The sequence below is a fragment of the Elephas maximus genome, chromosome 20 (genome assembly GCF_024166365.1).
Source record: "Elephas maximus indicus isolate mEleMax1 chromosome 20, mEleMax1 primary haplotype, whole genome shotgun sequence".
NCBI classification, from domain to species: Eukaryota; Metazoa; Chordata; class Mammalia; order Proboscidea; family Elephantidae; genus Elephas; species Elephas maximus.
The window spans coordinates 14456300-14482482 of NC_064838.1; positions in this window are offsets into that span (position 1 = coordinate 14456300).

Here is a 26183-nt window from a genome sequence, read left to right on the forward strand (position 1 = left end):
ACCATACACAAAAACTAATTCAAAATGGATCAAAGACCTAAATATAAAAACAAAAACTATAAAGATCATTGGAAAAAAAATGGAGTCAACGCTTGGAGCCCTAATATAGGGCATAATCAGTATAAAAGCACAATTAACAATACACAAACACCAGAAGATATGTTAGGTAACTGGGATCTTCTAAAAACTGAACACTTATGCTCGTCAAAAGACTTCACCAAAAGAGTAAAAAGAGAACCTTTTGGTTATGACATATCGACAAAGTTCTAATATCTAAAAGCTATAGGGAAATCCAACACCTCTGGGATAAAAAGACAATTAATCCAATTAAAAAATGGGCAAAAGATACCAGCAGATTTTTTACCAAAGAAGATATTCAGGTGGCTAATAGACACATGAGGAAATGCTCGTGATCACTAGCCGTTAGAAAAATGCAAAACAGAATCACAATGAGATAACACCCCTCCCTGACATTACTGTCACAAATCAAATAATCAGAAAATAACAAATCTTGGAGAGGTTTCAGAGAGATTGGAACTCTTATGTACTGCTGGTGGGAATGCGAAATAGTACAACCATTTTGGAAAATAATACAGCACTTCTTAAAAAGCTAGAAATAGAAATACCATATGACCCAGCAATCCCACTCCTAGCAATATATCCTAGAGAAATAAGAGCTGTTGCACGAATAGACATATGCACACCCCTGTTCGTTGTAGCATTACTCACATTAGCAAAAAAATGGAAACAACCTAGGTGTCCCTCAGCTGCACATTAACATTTTACTTTAGCTGATACAGTGGTTTCCCGCAGCGTTCTGATTGACAGTTTTGATACCGCTACATAGCCATAGGTCCCTGGGTGGCGCAAACAGTTTGTGCGCTGCTGCTAACTTAACGGTTGGTGGTTTGAACCCACCCAGTGGCTCCATGAAAGAAAGGCCTGTCGATCTGCTTCCATAAAGATTATAACCAAGAAAACCCTATGACGAACTTCTACTCTATAATACGTGCGGTTGTCATGAGTTGGAATCGACTTGACAACAGTTTTTTTTTTTTTAAATACATCTATACTGGAATTAACAATTAAGCTAATGGCCGACAAAAGCTGAAAGTCAGATTTTTCATAGTTGGAGTGGGAATTTATAGGTAAAGAATGGAAGTAGGCTAGAATGATGTGTGGGCTACTGGATTAAAGTTGGAGATACCATCAAGAACTCATGCTTAACTTAATACAGATACAGATGGTTACATAAAGAAATATTTATAGATACACGTATACATAGGGTTTAGTATACACATGCATATTGCATATTTCTTTGTTCTGTCAATTGAGATGAGCTAAAAACAAAACAAACAACAACAACAAAAACAATAGCAATAAGCACATTTAGCACCCAGATCTTGCTTTCTAATACCACCCTCCAATTTGAAAAAACAAAACAAAACAAAACATAGGACTCCTTGGAGAAATGGCTGATTCTAGGACTGGGGCAGGAAATACACAAGATGAGCCTGGAGCATCTTGTAATGCCAGAAAGTAAGCTAAAAAGCCTAAAACAAAGCAACACCACCAAAAATAATCACCCACCCACACACACACAAACCCAAAATTAAAACCAAAATCAAACACCAACAAACAAAACCATCCCCCCTCAAGCGGGATCTGTCAAAGGGACATAGGAGCCAAATGAAAGAGCCTCCAATGGCCAAATCTGGAACAATTTGAGCAACAAAACGAAGTAGTATTGCATTTATAACCCAAAGTATAAAATAAATATCCAGGAATTCTTACAGATACAGAGTTGACTTCCATTATTTGCAGATTTCGTATTCATTTAAAATATTCCTGGGCTTTTGTGCAGAAAACCACTAAAAACCAAAAGCAAAAAATTCCCAACTGATGACAAACAAGGCTGGTTCGGTATTCACTTACTCAATGTTCGAGGATACTTTGTAGAATATAACTACCATGAATAACAAGAATTGACTGTAAATAAATGATTAGATACATTAATAAATGGGGTGAAGAGACAACTCATCCACACAGAAGAATTACAAATAAATTATGTACATAATTCACCCTAAAGGATTGAGTGTGGGCTGTACATTGTAACTTCCTTTGAAAGCCAGATTCAGAAGAGGACATGCATCCAGGGATATCGTTGCTGATGTCAGATGGATTCTGGCTGAAAGCAAAGAATACCAGGAAGATATTTACCTGTGTTTTATTGACTATGCAAAAGCATTTGACAGTGTGGATCATAACAAATTATGGATAACATTGCAAAGAATGGGAATTCCAGAACACTTAATTGCTCTCATGAGGAACCTGTAGATAGACCAAGAAGCAGTTGTTCTAACAGAACAAGGGGATACCGCATGGTTTAAAGTCAGGAAAGATGTGAGTCAGGGTTGTATCCTTTCACCATATCTGTTCAATCTGCATGCTGAGCAAATATGCAAGAAACTGGACTGTATGAAGAAGAACAGGGCATTAGGATTGGAGGAAGAGTCATTAACAACCTGTGTTATGCAGATGAAAGTGAAGAGGACTTGCTTGCTCATGAAGACCAAAGACCACGCACAGCCTTCGGTATGGATTGCACCTCAACATAAAGAAAACAAAAATCCTTATATCTGGACCAATAAGCAACATCATGATAAACGGGGAAAAGATTGAAGTTGTCAAGGATTTCATTTTACTTGGATCCACAATCAACACCCATGGAAACAGCAATCAAGAAATCAAATGGGAGAATTGCATTGGATAAACCTGTTGGAAAAGACCTCTTAGAAGTGTTGAAAAGCAAAGATGTCACATTGTCACATTGGGGCACCTGACCCAAGCCATGGTATTTTTGGTGGTATCTTCTGCATGTGAAAACTGGACAATGAATAAGGAAGATGGAGGACGAGTTGATGCCTTTGAATTATGTTGTTGGTGAAGAGTATTGAACAGACTGCTGGAACAAGGAACAAATCTGTCTTGGAAGAAGTACAGCCAGAATGCTCCTTGGAAGCAAGGATGGCAAAGCTTCATCTTAGCTAGTTTGGACATATTATCAGGAAGGACCAGTCCCTGGAGAAGGATATCATGCTGGGTAAAGCAGAGGATCAGTGAAAAAGAGGAAGACCCACAACAAGGAGACAGATTGGCACAGTGGCTGTGACAATGGACTCAAACATAGCAAAGATTGTGAGGATGATGCAGGACTGGGCAGTGTTTTGTATTGTTGCTCATGGGGTTGCTATGAGTCGGAATGGACCCAAGGGTACCTAACAACCGCCACAAAGTAATGTGTTAATAGTAGGGAAAGCTGTGTGCAGGCAGATGTATGAGAACTCTGTACAGTCTGCTTAATTATTATATAAACCTAAAGCTGTTTAAAAATAAAATTATTAATAAAAATGTAATATCATTGAGAAAATTTGATGCAAAAAATACTAATTTATGGTACAGCTTAGAAAGATAATTTACATTTGGTTGTTATTTTATAAAGTTATTAATTTAAGCACTCCTTTTATGATCAACTAGCCTATGTGGTACATCCACAGTGAGATTTCATTTACAAATATTTCACTTGCAAGTATATAATTTTCTGTATTATATCTGTGGGCCAAGTTGAGACACACCTGAATGGATATCAGCCACATAAACAGAATTTTTCAACAGATTCCAGCTAAATGTTTTAGATGCTTTAGGGACATAATTTATTCGATCTGAAGCATTTCCCTCCAACCTTCCATGCTTGCAGGTTATCATCATCAGTGGAAATTACACTTATGTTGAATTCTGTACAGTGTTGTAATCATATCTTGGATGAATTCTGTTATAAAATAAATGATTATTTTTAAAGTAGTGATACATTTAAATCCTGACCTACTAATGTAATCAAAATAAATTATGCAAATTGCTTAATTCTCATACATTTTCTTACATATAAAGGTGTTTATTGAGAGTACCGATGCCCCTCTTTATTAGTATAAACTAAGACAATCAATGTAAATCTGTTAGCACTCAGCTTAGCATCTTTTAATATTAGCTGTTGATACCACTGTTGCGTTGTAGTGTCTAAAGCATGTAAGGGTATAGGACAGCATAAGGGATTAATAATACTTCACATTCGCTCAGTACCCTAGGGCTTTCTGAGTGTTTGATGCATGCCAAATCACTTCAAAAAACTCTAACGTTCTTTGCAAATGTAAGATTAATTAACAGTTTCTTGAGTATTTTCAAGCTCACCTCAACTTCAGAATGCTTCTGTGATATCTGTTGGGAAAATATTTATCTCGACTTTATAGATGAGGGAATTGAGATGCAGAGAATTTTCCAGTGAGGCCCATCATACTGAGTACAGCATCTTGAACTTAAATCTCTAGTTAAGATGCTGATGCTTCTTCATTTATAAAAGAGGGGAACCACTGTGACCTCTAAGATGGCTACTGGGTGAGCACCTTCTACATTACTCACTTAGCTCCCTGATTTCCTAAAAACGCTATAATAATCATTATTGTGCTGTATTATTCGTTGACTGTTTTCTACAGCCATGTTCAGCCTCTCAGGGGAAGGCATAGGGTGGGTAGATAAAAAAGACAAGGATTGCCCTTTATTTCTCATCATTTGGGCCTGTGGTTTGAGCAGAAGATAATGCATTCTGGTAAAAATAGGGCTGTTGAGCCACACAGACTCATGAGCCACTCTGGGCCAGTGGTAGCTTCCAGATTCCAGATGTGATCTATTTTCTTAAGCTTTTACTGAACACCTCCCGTAGCCAAGCACTGGGTGAGGTACAGTAGCCTATAGAACAATGAATACGACCTAGATTTTGTCCTCAAGGAACTTCTGGTACAAGAGATAATACAATTACATACTTAGTTTTAAGGTTGTCTAGGGAGGGGAGGGAAAAAGGTTGCAAGAGTGGGTAAGATCACTTTAAATCTTGAACAGTAAAGAAAACATAAAGGAATAGATGGCATTTGAGTGGGGCCTTGAGAGAGAAGTAAGAATAAATGTGCTATGTATTTGTGTGCTGGGAATAACAGTTTTTCATTGGATGGAATACTATATTTCATTCTTTCAATAATTATCAATGGAATCATCATTTTATTAATAAAGATAAATTATTTGTGAAGTCCGTTCTACTACTACATATTTTCTGTAACACTAATTAGCTCATTGTTGTTTATTATTAGTTGCTATCGAGTAGGTTCTGACTCATAGTGACCCCATATATGACAGGAAGAAATGCTGCCTGGTCCTGCTACATCTCCATGATCTCTGGTATGGTCAAGTTCATTGTTGCAGGTCCCCTGTATTTCGAGTGCCTTCAAACCTAGGCATCTCATCTTCCAGCACTATATTGAACAATATTCTATTTTTTTTTTCAGTTGTGCTTTAGGTGAAACTTTACAGTGCAAATCAGTTTCTTATTCAAAAACTTATACACAAATTGTTTTGTGACATTGGTTGCAATCCCCAAAATGTGTCAGCTCGCGCAGCCTTTCCACCCCAGGTATTACATGTTGATAGTCAAGTTTTCCTGTCCCTTTCTGCCTCTGCGTCTTTGCTTTTGAACAGGTGTTGCCGATTTGATCTTGTATACTTGATTGAACTAATAAGCATGTTCCTCATTTGTGTTATTGTTTGTTTTATAGGCCTGTCTAATCTTTAGCTGAAAGGTAGATTTCGGGAGTGGCTTCAGTTCTGAGTTAGCAGGATATCCAGGACCACAGTCTTGGGGGTTCCTCTAGCCTTTGTCAGACAAGTAAGTTCAGTCTTTTTTCATGAACATGAATTTTGTTCTACATTTTTCTCCCGCTCTGTCCAAGACCCTCTATTGTGAATCCTGTCAGAGCAGCAGGTGGTGGTAGCTGGGTACCTTCTAGTTCTTCTGGGCCCAGGCTGGCAGAGGCTGTTGTTCATTAATCCTTTAGATTAATATTATCCTTGTGTTTTTGCTTTTCTTCAGTCTCCTTTACTCTGGACAAAAAAACCCAGGATAGGACAAATAGATGTATCTTAGATGGTCACTTGCATGCTTTTAAGACCCCAAATACTATTCACCAAAGAAGGATGTAGAACATTTTCATATATAGTTGTAGTTAGGGAATGATGGCTGTTTAACATGAAAGCTGTGTTGGAGTCGTATGTCACTTTTCTTTGGCAAGGGAAACAGGAATGATAGGAGTAGAATTGTACACTTTGGCAGGAAAGAAAAAACCCTTAGCTCATCTATTGTGCAAGTAGGAAGCTTTTCAACTTCATTTTTAAGAAAATTATAAAAACTTGTCTATGCCAAGAAATTTGGAAGACAGCTACCTGGCCAACTGGCTGGAAGAAATCCATATTTATGCCTATTCCCAAGAAAGGTGAGCCAACTGAATGTGGAAATTATCAAACAATATCATACACAAGTAAAATTTTGCTGAAAATCATTCAAAAGCAGCTGCAGCAGTATATCGATAGGGAAGTGTCAGACATTCAGGCCAGATTCAGAAGAGGACATGGAACCTGGGATATTATTGCTGATGTCAGATGGATCCTGGCTGAAAGCAGAGAATACCAGAGAGATGTTTACCTGTGCTTTATTGACTATGCAATGACATTCAACTGTGTGGATCACAACAAAGTATGGATAACATCACAAAGAATAGGAATTCCAGAACACTTAATTGTGTTCATAAGGAAACTGTAAGAAGCAGTTGTTTGGACATAACGAAGGAATGCTGCGTGGTTTAAAGTCAGGAAAAGTGAGTTTCCTCTCACCATACCTATTCAGTCTGTACGCTGAGCAAATAATCCAAGAAGGTGGACTATATGAAGAAGAACTCAGCATCAGGATCGGTGGGAGACTCTTTAACAACCTGTGTTATGCAGATGACACAACCTCGCTTGCTGAAAGTGAAGAGGACTTGAAGCACTTAGTGATGAAGATCAAAGACCACAGCCTTCGGTATGGATTACACCTCAACATAAAGAAAACAAAAATCCTCACAACTGGACCAATAAGCAACATCATGATAAATGGAGAAAAGATTGAATTTGTCAAGGATTTCGTTTTACTTGGATCCGCAATCAACACCCATGGAACCAGCAGTCAAGAAATCAAAAAACACATTGCATTGGGGAAATCTGTTGGAAAAGACCTCTTTAAAGTGTTGAAAAGCAAAGAAGTCACCTTGAAAACGAAGGTGCACCTGGCCGAAGCCATGGTGTTTTCAGTCGCACCATATACATACAAAAGGTGGACAGCGAATAAGGAAGAAAGAAGAAGAATTGATGTCTTTGAATTGTGGTGTTGGAGAAGAATATTGACTATACCTTGGATTGCCACAAGAAAGAACAAATCTGGCTAGGAATAAGTACAACAAGGTAAGAATGCTCCTTAGAAGCAAGGATGACGAGACTACATCTTATTTACTTTGGACGTATTGTCAGAAGAGATCAGTCCCTGGAGAAGGACATCATGCTTGGTAAAGTAGAGGGTCAATGGAAAAGAGGAAGACCCTCAATGAGATGGATTGACACAGTGGCTGCAACAATGGGCTCAAGCATAACAACGATTGTCGGCATGGCACACAGAGGACAGGGCAGTGTTTTATTCTATTGTACAGAGGGTAGTTATATGTTGGAACTGACTTGATGGCACTTAACAACAACAACATAAATGAATACTGGCATCTAACTTCCTCCCAGAGAGGGGCACCTGCACCTTGCTGAGCTGTGGTCTTTAGCAGATTGAGCTTCTCCTGTGCTCACTTTTTTCTCTCTCTTAAGTTTGTTTTTTGTTGTTGAGAATATACACAGCAAAACATACGCCTATCCAATAGTTTCTACATGAGGAATTTGGTGACACCGATAATATTCGTTCAGTTGTACAACCATTTTCACTTTCGTTTTTTGAGGTGTTCCTTCCTCATTAACATAAACTCACTGCCCTGTAAGATTCCTATCTAATCTTTCATGTTGCTATTGTTGATTTGATCCCATAGTTGCTATAAATCAGAATTGACAATGGCAATGGGTTTGGTTTTTAGATAGGTAGATCTTAAAAAAGCTTAATGTTCAAGACAGGCCTTTTTTACTAGTTAAGCTAAACAGTTATTTGGTTTTAAGATGACTTGAGGTTTAAAGATTATTTCGGGGCTTCGTTTACCCTCCATGGTTCCAGAGTCCATGAGAATTTGAAATTCTGTTCTACATTTTCCCCCCTTTGATCAGGATTCTTTATGGAATCTTTGATCAAAATATTCAGTAATGGTAGCCAGGCACCATCCAGTTCTTCTGGTCTCATGACAAAGGAGGCAGTTGTTCATGGAGGCATTTAGCCATACATCCCACACCCTCCTTCTCTTTCTATTGCTCATTCTTCCTCTGTTGCTTCAGTGAATAGAGACCAATTGTTGTGCCTTGGACGACCACTTGTAAGCTTCTAAGACCCCAGGCACTGTGCAGTGAAATAGGAGGTAGAAGAGAAGCACTAAACAAGTTATCAGGCCAGTTAACTGGGATGTCCCAAGAAACCATGATCCTAAACCTCCAAACCAAGGAACCGAATTCAGTGGGTGTTTGGTTCTACAGAAGCAGCCTCAGTAGCTACTTTTTTTTTTTTTGTCATTGTTGCAAATATATCTGTCACACAACTTTTGCCATTTCAGCGTTTTAACAACTTACTGACAGCAATTACAATAATCATCTCTGCAACTGTACCCTTATTCAATAAGATTTTTCCATCACCAATAATCCCCTTTCCTCGCCTCCCTCTCGCCCCTGGTAATCACTAATAAACTTTCGTCTCTATACATTTGCCTTTTCTTGTCTTTTTATATAAATGAGGTCATACAATGTTTGTCCTTTTGTGTTTGACTTATTTTGCTCAGCATAATCTCTTCAAGCTCCATTCACACTTTAACGTGTATCAAGACTTCATTTCTCCTACTGGCTGAGTAGTATTCCTCTGTATGTATGTACCATGTTTTGTCTATCCATTCATCCACTGATGAGCATTGGGGTGGTTTTCACCTTTTGGCTATTGTGAATAGTGCTGCAATGAACAGTGGTGTACAAGTATCTCTGTCTTTGCTTTCAAATCTTTTGGGTATATACCTAGAAGTGGAATTGCTGGGTCATATGGTAGTTCTGGGTTTATGGTAGTTCTGGAAACCCTGGAGGCATAGTGGTTAAGTGCTGCAGCTGCTAACCAAAGCGTTGGCAGTTTTAATCTGCCAGGTGCTCCTTGGAAGCTCTATGGGGCAGTTCTGCTCTGTCCTATAGGGTCGCTATGAATCAGAATCAACTCGACAGCACTGGATTTGGTTTGGTTCTGGGTTTATGGTAGTTCTATTTTTAGTTTTTTGAAGAATTGCCACACTGTTTTCCACAATGGCTATACCATTTTGCATTCTCACCAGCAAAGTATACCAAATATATATATATATACCAAACTCGTTGCTGTAGAGTTGATTCCAACTCATGGCAGCACGATAGAACAGAGTAGAACTGCCACATAGGATTTCCAAGGAGCAGCTGGTAGATTTGAACTGTCGACCTTTTGGTTAGCAGGCAAACTCTTAACCACTTCACCACCAGGGCTCTACAGCAGCAAATAAGGGTTCCAATTTCCCCACATCCTTGCTAGTATTTGTTGATTTCTTTTTTTATCTTAGCCACCTTGGGACTGAAATGGTATCTCATTGTAGTTTTGATTTACAACTCTCTGATGGATAATGACACTGAGCATTTCTTTGTGTGTTTATGGTCATTTGAATGTACCCTTTGGTGAAATATCTATTCAAGTCATTTTTCTCATTTTATCCTGTTCCCACCTTTGCAGCAGCCCCACTGGCTCAAAATTTCTGCTCCATCTGTATTGTCTGTTTCAACAAGCCAGCATTTCCATTTTTTTTTTAATTTTGTTGTTTATGTTTAATTAATCTGTGGCAGTCACACTGAATTGCCTTATTGATCTGTTCTCTCCTGAAGTAGCAGTTGTTGATTTGTTTATGAAATTGAACAAGTTTGGAGTGGCTTTAACCATATTTTTCCCACAAGCACTGTTATTTTCAATGTATTGTAGAAATATTTTTGGAAACCCTGGTGGCATAGTGGTTAAGAGGTATGGTTGCTAACAAAAAGGTTGCCAGTTCAAATCTACCAGCCACTCCTTAGAAGCTCTACAGGGCAGTTCTACTCTGTCCTATAGGTTCACTATGAGTCAGAATCGACTTGATGGCAACAGGTACAGGGTATTTTGTAGAAGACAAGTTTTTTAGAACACACATATCATGCTTTACCTAGTGCCTTGGCAAAAGGTGCGCCTGGACCCTGCATTTTAAAGGGTCCACTTCTGATCTTCCTCAGGGGGATGAGTCCAATGGACAAGGGGGTATGTCTACCTAGAGCTCTTTCCCTCCTCTTCTAGAATATGCTCGTGGTACCTAGGCCTGGAGTTCCCTCCCCAAATCATCCTGATCCCACTTGTAGGGACCATGTGGGCTATTTCATAAGTCTCTCTTCAAAAGAACAGACTGGGCTGTCGATATGGGCATCTTTAGACCTAAGGGGTAATCGAGGGCAGTTATTTGCAGGGGGTGGTGCTTGGTAGTACACGTAGATGCTTGGACCTGCAGGCTTTCACAGCGGGAAGTAGAGCTGCAAGTGTGAAAGAAAGGCAAGGAGGCCATAGGTTGGGGGCTGGAGGTTGGCTGTCTTCATACTACTACTTTCTACCCCAGAACTCCAAGGATTGTGAGAATTCTAAGTTTAGACCTGGCCTTCCAGGCATTTATGAAAATATATTTATCAACGTAGGAAGAGAGAACACATTATTTGTTAGTGTGCTTTGTGAGATTTAAATATTTAGGCACATAGACCTGTAGATCTCCATTGTAATCTTATACTGGGTCCTGCCAATGGTAGAGGAAGGCCTGGTTATGACAGAAATACCTGTGCTTACAGAAACTATACAGGTCATAGAAGAAAAAATAGGATCAACACTAAAGGCCCTAATGCATGGCATTAACAGGATAAAACAAACCATAAATAACAGCACGCAAACTCCAGAAGATAAACTAGATAACTGGAATCCTTAAAAATTAAGCCCTTATGCTCATCAAAAGACTTCATCAAAAGAGTAAAAATAAAACCTACAGACTGTGAAAAATTTTTGACTATTACAAATCAGACCAAGGTTTAATCTCTAAAATCTACAGGAAAATCCAACACCGCTACTTTTTTTTTTTCTACAACAAAAAGACAAATAATCCAATTAAAAAATGGGCAAAGGAAATTAACGGACACTTTGCCAAAGAAGACATTCAAACAGCTAATAGACAAATAAGGAAATGCTCATGATCATTAACCCAAAAACCAAAACCCAGTGCTGTCGAGTCGATTCCGACTCATAGCGACCCTATAGGACAGAGAAGAACTGCCCCATAGAGTTTCCAAGCAGTGCCTGGCGGAATCAAACTGCCGACCCTTTGGTTAGCAGCTGTAGCACTTAACCACTACACCACCAGGGTTTCCTCATGATCATTAGCTATTAGAATAATGCAAATCAAAACCACAATGAGATACCATCTCACCCAGGCATTATTGGCACTAACCAAAAAAACAGAAAATAATAAATGTTGGAGAGGTTTCCAGGAGATTGGACCTCTCATGTACTGCTGGCAGCAATGCAAAATGATACAACCATTTTGGAAAACGATTTGGCACTTTTTTGTTGTTGTTAGATGTTGCCTAGTTGATTCTGACTTATAATGACACTATGCACAACAGAACAAAATACTACCCAGTCCTATGCCATTCTCACAATTGTTGCTATGCTTGAGCCCATTGTTGCAGCTACTGTATCAATCTATCTCATTGAGGGCCTTAGTCTTTTTTGCTGACCTTCTGCTTTACCAAGCATAATGTCCTTCTGCAGGGACTGATCCCTCCTGACAACATGTGCGAAGTATGTGGGACGCAGTTTCGTTATCCTTCCTTCTAAAGAGCATTCTGATTGTATTTCTTCCAAGACGGATGTCATAGATTGAATTATGTACCCCCCCAAAATTATGTATCAATTGGGCAGGGCCATGATTCCCAGTGTTGTGTGATTTTCCTATATGTTATGAATCCTGCCCCTATGATGTTAATGAGGAAGGAGTGCTGGCAGTTGTATTAGTGAGGCAGGAATCAATCTACAGGATTAGTTTGTGTTTTGAGGCAATCTCTTGAGATATAAAAGATAGAAGGAAGCAGAGAGATAGGGGGACTTCATACCACCAAGAAAGAAGCACCAGGTACAGAGCACGTCTTTTAGATTTAGTGTTCCTGTGCAGAGAAGCTCCTAGTCCAGGGGAAGATTGACAAGAAATACCTTCCTCCAGAGCCCTGGAGCTGACACACTGAATTTGGATTTTTAGCCTACTTTAGTCTGAGAAAATAAATTTCTCTTTGTTAAAACCATCCATTTGTGGTATTTCTGTTATAACAGCACTAGATAACTAAGACAACAGATTTGTTCATCCTTTTGGCAATCCGTGGTATATTCAATATTCTTTGCCAGCACCACAACTCAAAGACATCAATTCTTGTTCTGTCTTCCTTATTCATTGTCCAGCTTTCACATGCATATAAGGCGATTGAAAATACCATAGCTTGGGTCGGGGGCACCTTGGTCCTCCAGGTGACAGCTTTGCTTTTCAACACTTTAAAGAGACCTCTTGGAGCTGGTTTGCCCAATGCAATGAGTTTTGATTTCTTGACTGCTGCTTCCAGGGATGTTGATTGTGGATCCAAGTAAAATGAAATCCTTGACAACTTTAATCTTTTCTTCGTTTATCATGATGTTTCTTGATCCAGATGTGAGGATTTTTGTTTTCATTATGTTGAGGTGCTATCCATACTGAAGGCTGTGGTCTTTGATCTTCATTAGAAAGTGCTTCAAGTCCTCTTCATTTTCAGCAAGCAAGGTCGTTTCATCTGCACAATGCATGTCATTAATGAGCTTTCCTCTAATCCTGATGCCCTGCTTTTCTTCATACAGTACAGATTCTCAGATTATTTGCTCAACATACAGACTGAATAGGTATGGTGAAATGATACAACCCTGACTCACACCTTTCCTGACTTTAAACCATGCAGTATCTCCTTGTTCTGTTCAAATGAATGCCTTTTGATCCATGTACTGATTCCACATGAGCACGATTAAGTGTTCCAAAATTCCTATTCTCCACAATGTTATCCATAATTTGTTATGATCCATACAGTCAAATGCCTTAGCATAGTCAATAAAACACAGGTAAACATCTTTCTGATATTCTCTGCTTTCAGCCAGGATCCACCTGACATCAGCAATGATATCCCGGGTTCCATGTTCTCTCCCAAATCCCACTTGACTTTCTGGTTGTTCCCTGTCGATATACTGCTGCAGGCACTTTTGAATGATCTTCAGCAAAATTTTGCTTACATGTGATATTAATGATATCGTTCAATAATTTCTGCAATCATTTGGATCACCTTTCTTGTGAATAGGCATAAATACGGATCTCTTCCAGTTGGTTGGCCAGGTAGCTGTCTTCCAAATTTCTTGTTATAGATGAACGAGCATTTCTAGCACAGCATTCATTTGTTGAAACATCTCAGTTGGTATTCCGTCAATGCCTGGAGGCTTAGTTTTTTGCCAGTGCCTTCAGTGCAGCTTGGACTTCTTCTCCCCACGTCTGTCAGTTTGTTGTACTGTGGGGGCTTGTGTGGTGCTGTGATGCTAGAAGCAAGTACCAGCAGGGTCACCCATGGCAGACAGGTTTCAGCTGACTTTCCAGACTAAGACAGACTAGGAAGAAGGACTTAGCAATCTGCTTCTGAAAAGAATTAGCCAGTGAAAATCTTATGAATAGCATCAGAACATTATCTGATATAGTGCTGGAAAATGAGCTCTCAGGTTGGAAAGCACTCAAAATGTGACTGGGGAAGAGCTGCCTCCTCAATGTAGAGTCAACCTTAGTTACGTGGGTGGAGTCAAGCTTTTGGAACTTTCATTTACTGATGTGGCACTATTCAAAATGAGAAGAAACAGCTGCAAACATCCATTAATAATCGGAACCTGTATGAATCTAGGAAAACTTGAAATCATCAAAAAGAAATGGAATGCATAAAGATTGTTATCCTAGGCATTAGTGAGTTGAAATGGACTGGTAATCATATGGCCTACTATGCCAGGAATGACAACATGAAGAGAAATGGTGTCACATTCATTGTCAAAAAGAACGTTTCAAGATCTATCCTAAAGTAAAATGCTGTCAGTGATAGGATAATATCCAATATCCATATGCCTACAGGGAAGACCAGTTAATACAACTATTATTCAAATTTATGCACCAACCATTAAGGCCAAAGACGAAGAAACTGAAGATTTTTATGAACTTCTGCAGCCTGAAATCGATTGAACATGCAATCAGAATGCACTGATAATTACTGGTGATTAGAATGTGAAAGTTGGAAACAAAGAAGAAGGATCGGTAGTTGGAAAATATGGCCTTGGTGATAGAAACAATGCTGGATATTGCACGGTTGAGTTTTGCAAGACCAATGACTTCTTCATTGAAAATACCTTTTTTCACCAACATAAACGGCGACTATACACATGGACCTTGCCAGATGGAATCAAATCAACTACCTCTATGGAAAGAGATGATGGAAAAGCTCAATATCATCAGCCAGAACAATGTCAGGGACCAACTGTGCAACAGGCCATCAACTGCACATATGCAAGTTCAAGTTGAAGGAGAAGAAAATTAGAACAAGTCCACAGGAGCCAAGGTAAATGGATATCAGAAGAGACTCTGAAACTTACATTTGAATGTTGAGTAGCTAAAGCAAAAGGAAAAAATGATGAAGTAAAAGAGCTGAATAGTAGATTCCAAAAGGTGGCTCAAGAAGACAAAGTAAAGTATTATGATGTATTACGATAGTATTATGAAGATATGTGCAAAGACCTGGAAACAGAAAACCAAAAGGGAAGAAAATGCTCAGCATTTGTTAAGCTGAAAGAACTGAAAAAAAAAAAAAAAAAAAAAAATTCAAGCCTCAAGTTGCAATACTGAAGGTTTCCACAGGGAAAATATTAAATGAAAGAAGATGGAAGGAATACACAGGGTCACTATACCAAAAAGAACTGGTCGATGTTCAGCCATTTCAGGAGGTGCTTCCTTAGAAAGCTAGAAATACCATATGATCCAGCAATCCCACTCCTAGGAATAGCCTAGAGAAATAAGAGTTGTCACACAAACAGGCATATGCAAACTCATGTTCATTGCAGGGTTGTTCACAATAGCAAAAAGATGGAAACAACCTAGATGCCCATCAACAGATGAATGGATAAACAAACTGTAGTACATACATACAGTGGAGTACTACACAAAGATAAAGAACGATGATGAATCTGTGAAGCATCTCACAACATGGATAAATCTGGAGGGCATTATGCTGAGTGAGATAAGTCAATCACGAAAGGATAGATATTGTATGAGACCACTACTATAAAAATTCATGAAAAGATTTACACACAAAAAGAAAAAATCTTTGATGGTTATGAAGGAGGGGAGGGGTGGGGATGGAAAAATACTAAATATACAATAGATAAGTGGTAACTTTGGTATAGGTTAAGATAGTACACAATACTGGGGATGCCAGCACAACTTGTACAAGACAATGTCATGGAAGTTCCATAGACACATCCAAACTCCCTGAGGAATCCAATTGCTGAGCTGAGGGCTGTGGGGACCATGGTCTTGGGGAACATGTAGCTCGATTGGCATAACATCATTTATAAAGAAAATGTTCTACATTCTACTTTGGTAAGTAGTGTCTGGAGTCTTAGAAGCCTATGAGTGGCCATCTAAGATACTCCACTGGTCTCACACCTTCAGGAACAAGTGAAAATGAAGAAAACTAAAGATAAAAGGGAAAGATTAGTCTGAAGAGCTAATGAACCACAATTACCATGGCCTCCACCAGACTGAGCCCAGTACAAAGAGATGGTGCCTGGCTACCAGCACTGACTGCTCTGACAGGGATCAAAATAGAGGGTCTCAGACAGAGCTGGAGAAAAGTGTAGAACAAAATTCTAACTCACAAAAAAAGACCAGACTTACTGGCCTGGAGAAACCCCTAGAGTATGGCCCCCGGACACCCTTTTAGCTCAGTAATGAAGTCACTCCTGAGGTTCATCTTTCATCCAAAGATTAGACAGTCCCATAAAACAAAATGACACTAAAGGGGCACACCAGCCCAGCGGCAAAAACTAGAAGGCAGGAGGGGACAGGAAAGCTGGTAATAGGGAACCCAAGGTCCAGGAGGGAGGGTGCTGATATGTCATGGGGCTGTTAGCCAATGTCATAAAACAATATGAGTACTAACTGTTTAATGAGAAGCTTGTTTGTTCTGTAAACCTTCATCTAAAGTACAATAAAAAAGAAATACCTGTGCTAAGAAATTGGGAACTGGAGGCATAAGCTTTCCATCTGGTTGGAATGAGCCTCTCATCTAAGTAGTAATGTATACGATTTAAAGGAAACAATAAAGGAAATTAGAATAGTTGTCTTCAATGATTATATTAATAGTTATTTTCAATGTGAAGAGGACATTATCATTATCATTGCTATTATGATGACGATGATGATCATGAGTATCCCTCCCCCCTTTTTGGTGAAAACAGGGCTGCTATACGCTGGCCATATGTATAGGCCAACTCTGGGTCAATCATAGTCCTTCTTAGACCTTCCTTGACTGAAGGTGGAAAGATTAACTTTTCTTGCTCATGGATATTGAGTTTAAAGAAGTGACTACAGGTCTGTGGGACTGACAAAAAGTCTGAGATAATGAAGCCAACAAGATAGAACTGGAATAAGAAACGGAGCTATGAAGCAGCCATCTAAGGTGCATTGAATTGGTCTCAACCCACCTGGAGCAAAGGAAAATGAAGAACACTGAAGACACAAGGTAAACATGAGCCCAAGAGACAGAAAGGGCCACATAAACCAGAGACTACATCAGCTTGAGATTGGAAGAACTGGGTGGTACCTTACTACAACTGATGACTGCCCTGACAGGGAACATAACAGAAAATCCCTGATAGAGCAGGGGACCAGTGGGATGCAGACCTCGAATTCTCATAAAAAGACCATGCTTAATGGTCTGACTGAGGCTAGGGTGGCCCCGGGGGTCATGGTGCCCAGACCTTCTGTTAGCCCAAGGCTAGAACCATTCCCGAAGCCAACTCTTCAGACAGGGATTGGATTGGACTATAAGATAGGAAATGATACTGGTGAGGAGTGAGCTTCTTTGCTCAAGTAGACACAAGAGACTACGTGGGCAGATCCTGCCTGGAGGGGAGATGAGAGGGCGGAGGGGGACAGGAGTTAGTTGAATGGACAGAGGGAACACAAGGTGGAGAGGAGGGGTGTGCTGTCTCATTAGAGGGAGAGCGGCTAGGAGCACATAGAAAGGTGTGTGTAAGTTTTTGTATGAGAGACTGACATGATTTGTAAACTTTCAGTAAAAGTATAATTAAAAAAAAATGGAGCTATAGAGAGACCCTAGATATGTTTCACTTCCAGCCTGCCCAGCACCTTCCTTTGGTAAGCTTTTGGTTGTTGTTAGGTGCTGTCAAGATAATTTTCAACTCATAGCAACTCCATGTGACAGAGTAGAACTACTCCATAGGGTTTTCTAGGCTGTAATCTTTATAGGACCAGATCTCCAGGTCTTTCTTCCATGACAGCCTTGCTTAAATAAGTTTGAGATGGATTTTTCACCCAGAATTCTGAGTAGCATAAGAACCTACTGTGAGTGGAATCTTGTGTAGATCATTGCACTAGAAATGGAAACTTCTCTCAATTATTCTCACTCATTGACTATGTAGAACTGTGGTTCTTCCTGAAGGTAATTTTGCCCCCAGGGAACAGTTGGCAGTACCTGCAGACATTTTTGGTTGTCACAGTCATGGAGGGGGGCATGAGTGGGTAGAGGACAGGGATGCTGCTAAACATCCTACAAGGTACAGGACAGCCCCCACAACCAAGAATTACCTAGCTCCAAATATCAATAGTGCTGAGGTTGAAAAACCTTTATGCAGCAGAAACAAAATTGGGCGGGAGACAGGGGAGCTAAGTTCTAACCTTATTTCTGTCCTTAACCACTTTGTGACCTCGGACAAATTATTTTATCATTTTGGGCAGGAATCTTGCCTGTGTAATGAAGAGACTAAAATGAATAATTCTTAGGGTTTTTTTTCCCCTATCACTTACAATATTCTATAATCTTTCACAAAACTATGGTTTGTTTTTTCCTGCCTGCCCTCTTTTTCTATCGGTAGAATCTGCTTTATGAATTTTCATTCCCTGTAGTTCCCCTCGAGTCCCTGGACCCTTTTTCAAATCCATGCTATACAAACTGAATTTGCAATATACAAAGCTATCTCTAAAGGCTCCACATAAAACAATATTCAAGAGCTTTAAACTCAAAGTGACATTTAAGGATAGAAAGAGTCAGATAAAAAGGTAAGATTCCGATTTTCTCTAAAAATGAGTTCTCCAAATCTGCATTTCTGAAGTCTAGTGGAAGTGCTTGCTTCGGTCATTATGCACGACGTGGTCAAAGCCCTGCAGCCAGGACAATTTAATCGAAAATCTTCCCTTGTCTTCTGTGAGGTACAAAATAGTTGCCCTTCCTCTTGTGATGAACTTCCCCATGAAATCTCTTTCATTTGTGACTTACTTATTCAATGATGACAGCCTCACCTTCCAAGTCAACTAATGGCAAGAACACAGAGACAGACTCTATTGCCAGGAAGTATTAGCTGGGTGAGTGGTGAGAGGTTATATTCAATTGCATCTGCACTTGAGCAGCCAGAGTGCCACTGACACTCAATTACAGCTGAAAAAGGGAGGTGATCATCATAAGGTTAAAATATATTATAAAATTGATATGAAAATGAGAAGAATATAGGCGAGCCCATAAAATCCTTGGTTGGAAATAAGTATTTGTCTCTCAGTTCCTGTAGTGTATGTAGCTCTCTGCAGTAACGGTGGAGGACTAAAAGGGCTAAAACATGGCACTTAACTCTTGAACTTTTAATGTAGTTAAGAAGACAAGCCATATACGGAGCAATTAGAACAAAAAATAAAGTAGTGGATTTTTGAGTGGAGACATCTATGAATTCAGATGAAGAGCTGTTGCATTGTAGAAAGGAACAGGAAGAATAGAGGGGGCCTGTGGATTAGATTTGAAGGAAGAGAACTTTATCAGAGTTTCTAACCAATATTCCCTGTTATGGAACTGCTTTATCCATTTATTTTGATTATTTATTCATTTACTTCTTTGAGTAAATAGCAATAGAGTGCCTTCTATGTACTTGGCAATGTTTTTGGTGCTGATGAACAAAACAGACATTTAATGGGGGTCACTGACAAAAAAAAAAAAAAAAAGTAAGTAAGTAACGTATAGATGGTGCTGAGTTCTACAGGAAAAAAAAGTGTATGGAAGGTGATAGCTGAGTAAATGCCAAGTGATGGTATGGGAGTTGGTCATGTGGATTTGTTAGGGAAGAGCATCCAAGGTAGAGGGGACAGCCAAGGCAAAGGCCCTGAATCAGGGGTTTGACTGACATGTTTAAATAGCAGCAAAGAGACCAGTGAGGCTGGAGAAGAAGGATGAAGAAAAGGGTGAGCAGAAGATATAATGTCAGAAAGGCAGAGCAGAAGTCAGGTCATGAAGAACATGGAAGACATGGGTAAGAGTTTAGACTTCTATCATGACTGTATCTGGAAAACCATTGGAGGGTTTGAAGAGATGAATGAAATTTATGTTTTGAAAGAATCACTCTGGGTACTGTAATGAAAATAGACTGTAGAGGAACAGGTAGACTGCAGAAAGAGAAACCATTCATGAGGCTATTAGTATAATTCATTTGAAAGGTACTGGTAACAGTGGGTTGATGACAAAGTAGTTGGATTCTGGGTATATTTTGAAGGCAGAGCCAATAGAATTTGTTGATAGATTGGATGACAGGTGTAAAAGAAAGAGCAATCAAGGAAGACTCCAAGCTTCAACTCATGGCAACCCATGCCATGGTCTTTTCACTTTTTTTTTAAATTAATTTTTTAAATTTTGAAATAGTTGTAGACTCATATCTAGTTTTAAGAACTTATATAGAAAGATAAACTGTACCCTTTATTTGGTTCCCCCAATGATAACATTTTGCAAAACTATAGTACATTGTCACAACAAAGATGTTGATATTGATACAGTCAAGACATAAAACAATCCCACCACCACAAAGATCTGTAATATTGTCTTTTTATAATTGCACCTATTGCCTTCCCTAGTCCTCCCTGTTCTTAATCCTTGGCACCAAATTCTCTGCTGCTTATATCACACTTGAAACACTGCAGACACTGTAAGAAAAAATTAGTGGCACTGGAATGTGTTCAGAAAAGGACTATTCATGTTGGTGAAGGACAACAAAAGCAAGACATATGAGGAAAAATAACTGAGAATATTTAACAAAAAGACAATCAGCTCAGAGCAAAACATACACCTCTTTAAGATTTTGAAGGGCTACCATGTGTATGAGGGCTTGGAGTAGTTCTGTAGGACCAATGGCTATAGTAACTTTGATGAAAAAGATTCTAGTTCAATTTAAGGAAGAGCTTCTCAGAGCTGGGGAAAGTTGTTACTGATTAACTCAGGAGGAGGTAAATTCTATCTGAGTTCAAGTAAATATAGGTTAAGTAATCACTAGGTAATAGTTCAAGAATTTTCTAAGGGTTCGAAGTTTATAAATACCTTTCAACACTGACATTATATATAGTTAAAAAAATTTCTTAATGACTTCATTTAGTTTATTTTTTTAATTGAATTTTTTGACATAATTGTAGATTAACATGCAGTTGTATGGTGTAATACAGAAAGATCCCATACACATTTTGATCAGTTCCCTCCAAGGGTAACATTTTGCAAAATTATAATAACCAGAATACCGACAGTGGTACAATCAGCAATCTTATTCAGATTTCACCGGTTTCATTCTCTCATATGTATGTGTTGAATTGTATTCAATTTTATGAAATGTGTAGATTCTTAAATCCACCATCCTTGGCAAGATACTGAATGTTCCAGCACCACCCATATCCCCTGTGTTGCCCTTTTATAACCACACCTACCTTCCTCTTGCTACCTTCCTTCTCACAGTACACTCCCCAACCACATACCTAATCCTTGGCAACCACTAATCTGCTCTCAACTCCTAAAATTTTGTCTTTTCAAAAATGTTATATAAATAGAATCAACAGTATGAATCCTTTGGGGATTAGCTTTTTTCACTCAGCATAATTTCCTGGAGATTCATCTAAGTAGTTTCTTATATTAGTAGTTTGTTTCTTTTATTGATAAGTAATATTCCATGTGGAATAGAATGTGGAAATTATAGAACAATATCATTAATACCACACTCAAGTAGAATTCTGCTGAAGATAATTTAAAAAGGATTGCAGCAGTACATCGACAGGGAACTGGCAGAAATTCAAGCTGGATGTGGAACTAAGGATATCATTGCTGATGTCAGATGGATCTTGGCTAAAAGCAGATAATACCAGAAAGATGTTTACCTGCGTTTTATTGCCTACGCAAAGGAATTGGACCATGTAGGTCATAACAAACTGCGGATAATATTGCGAAGAATGGGAATTCCAGAACACTTGATTGTGCTCATGTGGAACCTGTACATAGACCAAGAGGCAGTCATTCAAAAGGAATAAGGGGACACTGTGTGACTTTAAATCAGGAAAGGTGTGCATCAGGGTTGTGTTGTTTCATCATACTTATTCAATCTGTATGCTGAGCAAATAATCCGAGAAGCTGGACTGTATGTAGAAGGATGTGACATCAGGTTTGGAGGACAACTCATTAACAATCTGCAATATACAGATGACTCAATCTTGTTTGCTGAAAGTAAAGGGAACTTGAAGCACTGACTGACGAAGATCAAAAACTACAGCCTTCAGTATGAATTACACCGTAACGTAAAGAAAACTAAAATCCTCACAACTGGACCAATAAGCAACATCATGGTAAACGGAGAAAACATTGAACTTGTCAAGGATTTCATTTTACTTGGATCCACAATCCACAGCCATGGAAGCAGCAGTCAAGAAATCAAATGCGGAATTGCATTGGGTAAATCTGTTGCAACAGACCTCTTTAAAGTGTTAAAAAGCAAAGATGTCACTCTGAGGACTAAGGTGCCCTTGACCCAAGCCATGGTATTTTCAGTGACTTCTCCTGCATGTGAAAGCTGGACAATGAATAAGGAAGACAGAATAAGAATTGATGCATTTGAACCATGTTGTGGTGAAGAGTATTGAATATACACCACGGACTGCCAGAAGAATGAGCAAATCTGTCTTGGAAGAAGAACAAATCTGTCTTGGCAAGACTTTGTCTTATATAATTTGGACATGTCATCAGGAGAGACCAGCCCCTGGAGAAGGACATCATGATTGGTAAAGGAGACTATCAATGAAAAATAGTAAGTCCTTCAATGCAATGGAAATACAGCAACAATCGTGAGAATGGTGCAGGACCAGGAAGTGTTTTGTTCCATTGTACGTAGAATCCCTATAGTTGGGACCAACTGAACTGCACCTAAGAACTAAGAAGAGTATTGATATGGATGTATCACAGTGTATTTAACCAGCTGCCTGTTCAAGAACATCTGGGCTGATTCCAGCTTTTGGATACTACAAATAAAAAAAGCTACTATAAATATTCATGTACAGTTTTGATGTGAATGTAAGTTCTCATCTCTTTGGGATAAATGCCCAGGAGTGCAACTGCTGGTTGTGTGTTAATGACATGTTTAGTTTAGTTTTAATGACTGTTTCCCTGAGTGATTATGCTACTTTATATTACCAGCCTCTTTCTTTTAATTTCATTGTTTGTCTTCTGTTCGTGGAATTCTCATTGGGCTTAATGAACCACAATGTGGGAAGGATTTTTGAAACCTTACTGAGACAGAAACAATACAGTATGTTCTGTACTAATTTGGAGAAAAGAAAATCCTGGTTAAGTAACCCCCTCTATATAATAAGGTCATAAAAGAGGCTACATAATTAACACAGAAAGTTATGGTTCCTTGGGATGTTCATAGAAGCCTTCGTTAAAATTCCACATGACCCAGCACTACTTAAAACCAAAGCCATGGGGATTAAGGAGGAACTATTAAGAATCAAGGGTCTAATTCACTGTGAGTTGAATAGCTTACTTTATGCCTGGATTCTTATGTACTTACAGAACACACTACCTAGAGTTTCTAGAAGCTCGCTTTGAAGTTGTTTGCTTTCCCAGACTTCCCTGATGGCCTAGAACGATCTATGTGGACAGGATGAGATGGACTGAAGGGGGCGTGAGGATGTTGGAAAAGAAAGAATAACACCTTCATTAGATCCCAGCAGAATGTCTCTATGGAATTAAAGATAATCTTTCATCATGATTTCATCCTGGAAACAAATAAGCACGTATTATTCATAGCAATATGATAATATTTATAGTCATAGCCACCATTTTTTAGTATCTTGTATGTGCCAGAAGCTGTGCTAGATAAATTACATATGTTATTTATGTGATCCTCAAAATAAGCCTGCAGAGGAGGTATTGTTTATCTCTGATTTATAGATGAAGGCTCTTAAGTCCTCAGAGGTTAACTACATGTATCTATTAGACTAGTCCATGAAAGTGATCCAAAAGGTATTAGTAAATTCCATGCTGATTTGTCTCTATGTTGCCATTACTCTTATAAAAAAAGAAAACAAAAACAAACAAAAGAAAACCCCATTGCCATGAAGTTGATTTTGACTCATAATAACTCTACAGGACAGAGTAGAATTGCCCCATAGAGTTTCCAAGGCTGTAATTTTTATGGGAGCAGACTGCTACATCTTTCTCCCATCGAGCAGCTGGTGAGTTCAAACTGCCAACCTTTCAGTTAACAGCCAAGCGCCTTAACCACTGTGCCACCAGGGTTCCTGCCATTACCCTAAAAGACCCTCAATTCCCATCTTTCGCCTAGCCTTAATGCTTCTTCATCCATTGGGATTCAGTACAGATGTAGGGAAGGGGAAAGAGTTGGGAGGGTGTGTGGTGGAGGTAGAGTGCCTTAGGGTACAAAAATATAATTATCATAATTATAATAATGTTATTATTAAGTTATTTATCTTCTTCTATATGCTAGGTTCTTTGTTAGGAGTTAAGCATATAATATGTTGATTCCAAATAGCTACCTAATAGGATATGTGCTATTCCTGTGACTGTTAAAACAACCGTATAAGTAGATATGGAACCAGGCTTTAGGAGAAGTAATTTTCTGGAAGGTCACACAACTAGACAGAGACCATGTAAGCATTCAAACTTTGATTTGTGTGACTCCAAAATCCTTTTCTGTTTCTTTGCCTCTCCATGGATCCAAATCAGTGTGAGCACATACACACACACGCCACACACAGACGCACAAACATTTGTGTGTTTCCAAATATTAGAGACATTAAAGACTCTCGGTTTTTAGTTGTCTTGATGTTTTAAGCATGGGTCATATAATTTTAATAGTCTTACAAGCATGGTTACTATAAAAATTAATGTATCTGTTGATGTAAAAATTAGACTCCAATTTTTTTTTAGAGTTTATTTTGTTGTTGTCGTTAAATACCATCTAGTCAGCTCTGACTTATGGTGACCTCAAGTATAACAGAACAAAATGTTGTCTGGTCTTGTGCCATCTTCATGACAGTTGGTATGTTTGAGACCATTTAGTAGTATAAAAACTCAACTTTTCTTGATGACATTAAGATGAACAGTCCACATTATCATCTTCCTGCAGCAAAAAGGAAAAAAACCCTGCAACTGTGAGAGTTTTTATAACTTTTCAGCCTGAAGCAAAACTTTGGGTAATTGTCGTCAACAATTAGTGGAATATTGAGAAATAGTACCAGCAGAGTGTCATGGTTATTGACGTGGTTTCTTTCATGTTTATCAAGGTCTCCTCAATTTCAACCATCCTTTCTTTCTTTTTTTTTATTGTGCTTTAAGTGAAAGTAATCAATTCACGCCAGTTTCTCATACAAAAACTTATACACACATTGTTATGTGACCCTAGTTGCTCTCCCTATAATGTGTCAGCACATTTCCTTCTCTCCACCCTGTATTTCCTGCACCCATTCAACCAGCTCCTGTCCCCCTCTGCCTTCTCAACTTGTCTCCAGATGGAAGCTGCCCACTTAGTCTCATGTGTCTTCTTGACCTAAGAAGCACACTCCTCACCAGTATCATTTTATGTCTTATAGTCCAGTCTAATTTTTGTCTGAAGAGTTGGCTTTGGGAATGGTTTTAATTTTGGGCTAACAGAGAGTCCGGAGGCCAGGTCCTCTGGGGTCCCTCCAGTCTCAGTTAGACCATTAAGTCTGTTCTTTTTACTAGAATTTGAGTCCTGCACCACACTTTTCTCTCAACCATACTTTCCATTTATTTAATCCTCAAGTTTATTTGTGGCTGGTGGTCAATAACTTATTTCTTTGCAGCAGGTGGTACATAAAGGAGCTGTGGGGGTGCAATGGTTAAAGCACTCGGCTGCTAACCAAAAGGTTGACGGTTCAAACCCACTAGCTGCTCCATGGGAGACAAAAACCTGGCGATCTTCCCTCATAAAGATTCAGCCCAGGAAGTCCTATGGGGCAGTTCTACTCTGTCCTATGGCATCGCTATAAGTCGGAATTGACTAGCTAGCACACAACAACAATAATAACAACCACATAGGATTCCTTGTGTGGTGCAAATAGTTAGGCACCAGATGACTAACTGAAAGGTTGGTGGTTTAAACCCACCCAGAGGCACCTCAGAAGTAAAGCCTTGTGATGTGCTCCCGAAGGGTCACAGACTTGAAAACGCTATGGGGTGAATTTCCACCCTGCACGTATGGGGTTGCCATGAATCAGAATTGACTCGACGGCAACTAACAACAGCAGCTACACCATGTAGGAGCTCCATGCCCTCTCTTGTCTCCCTTTTCTTTATAATAGACAATAAATGTTTGTTGAATGGCGAAAGGATGATTAGATCTTTCCCTTCCTCACAAATGACTT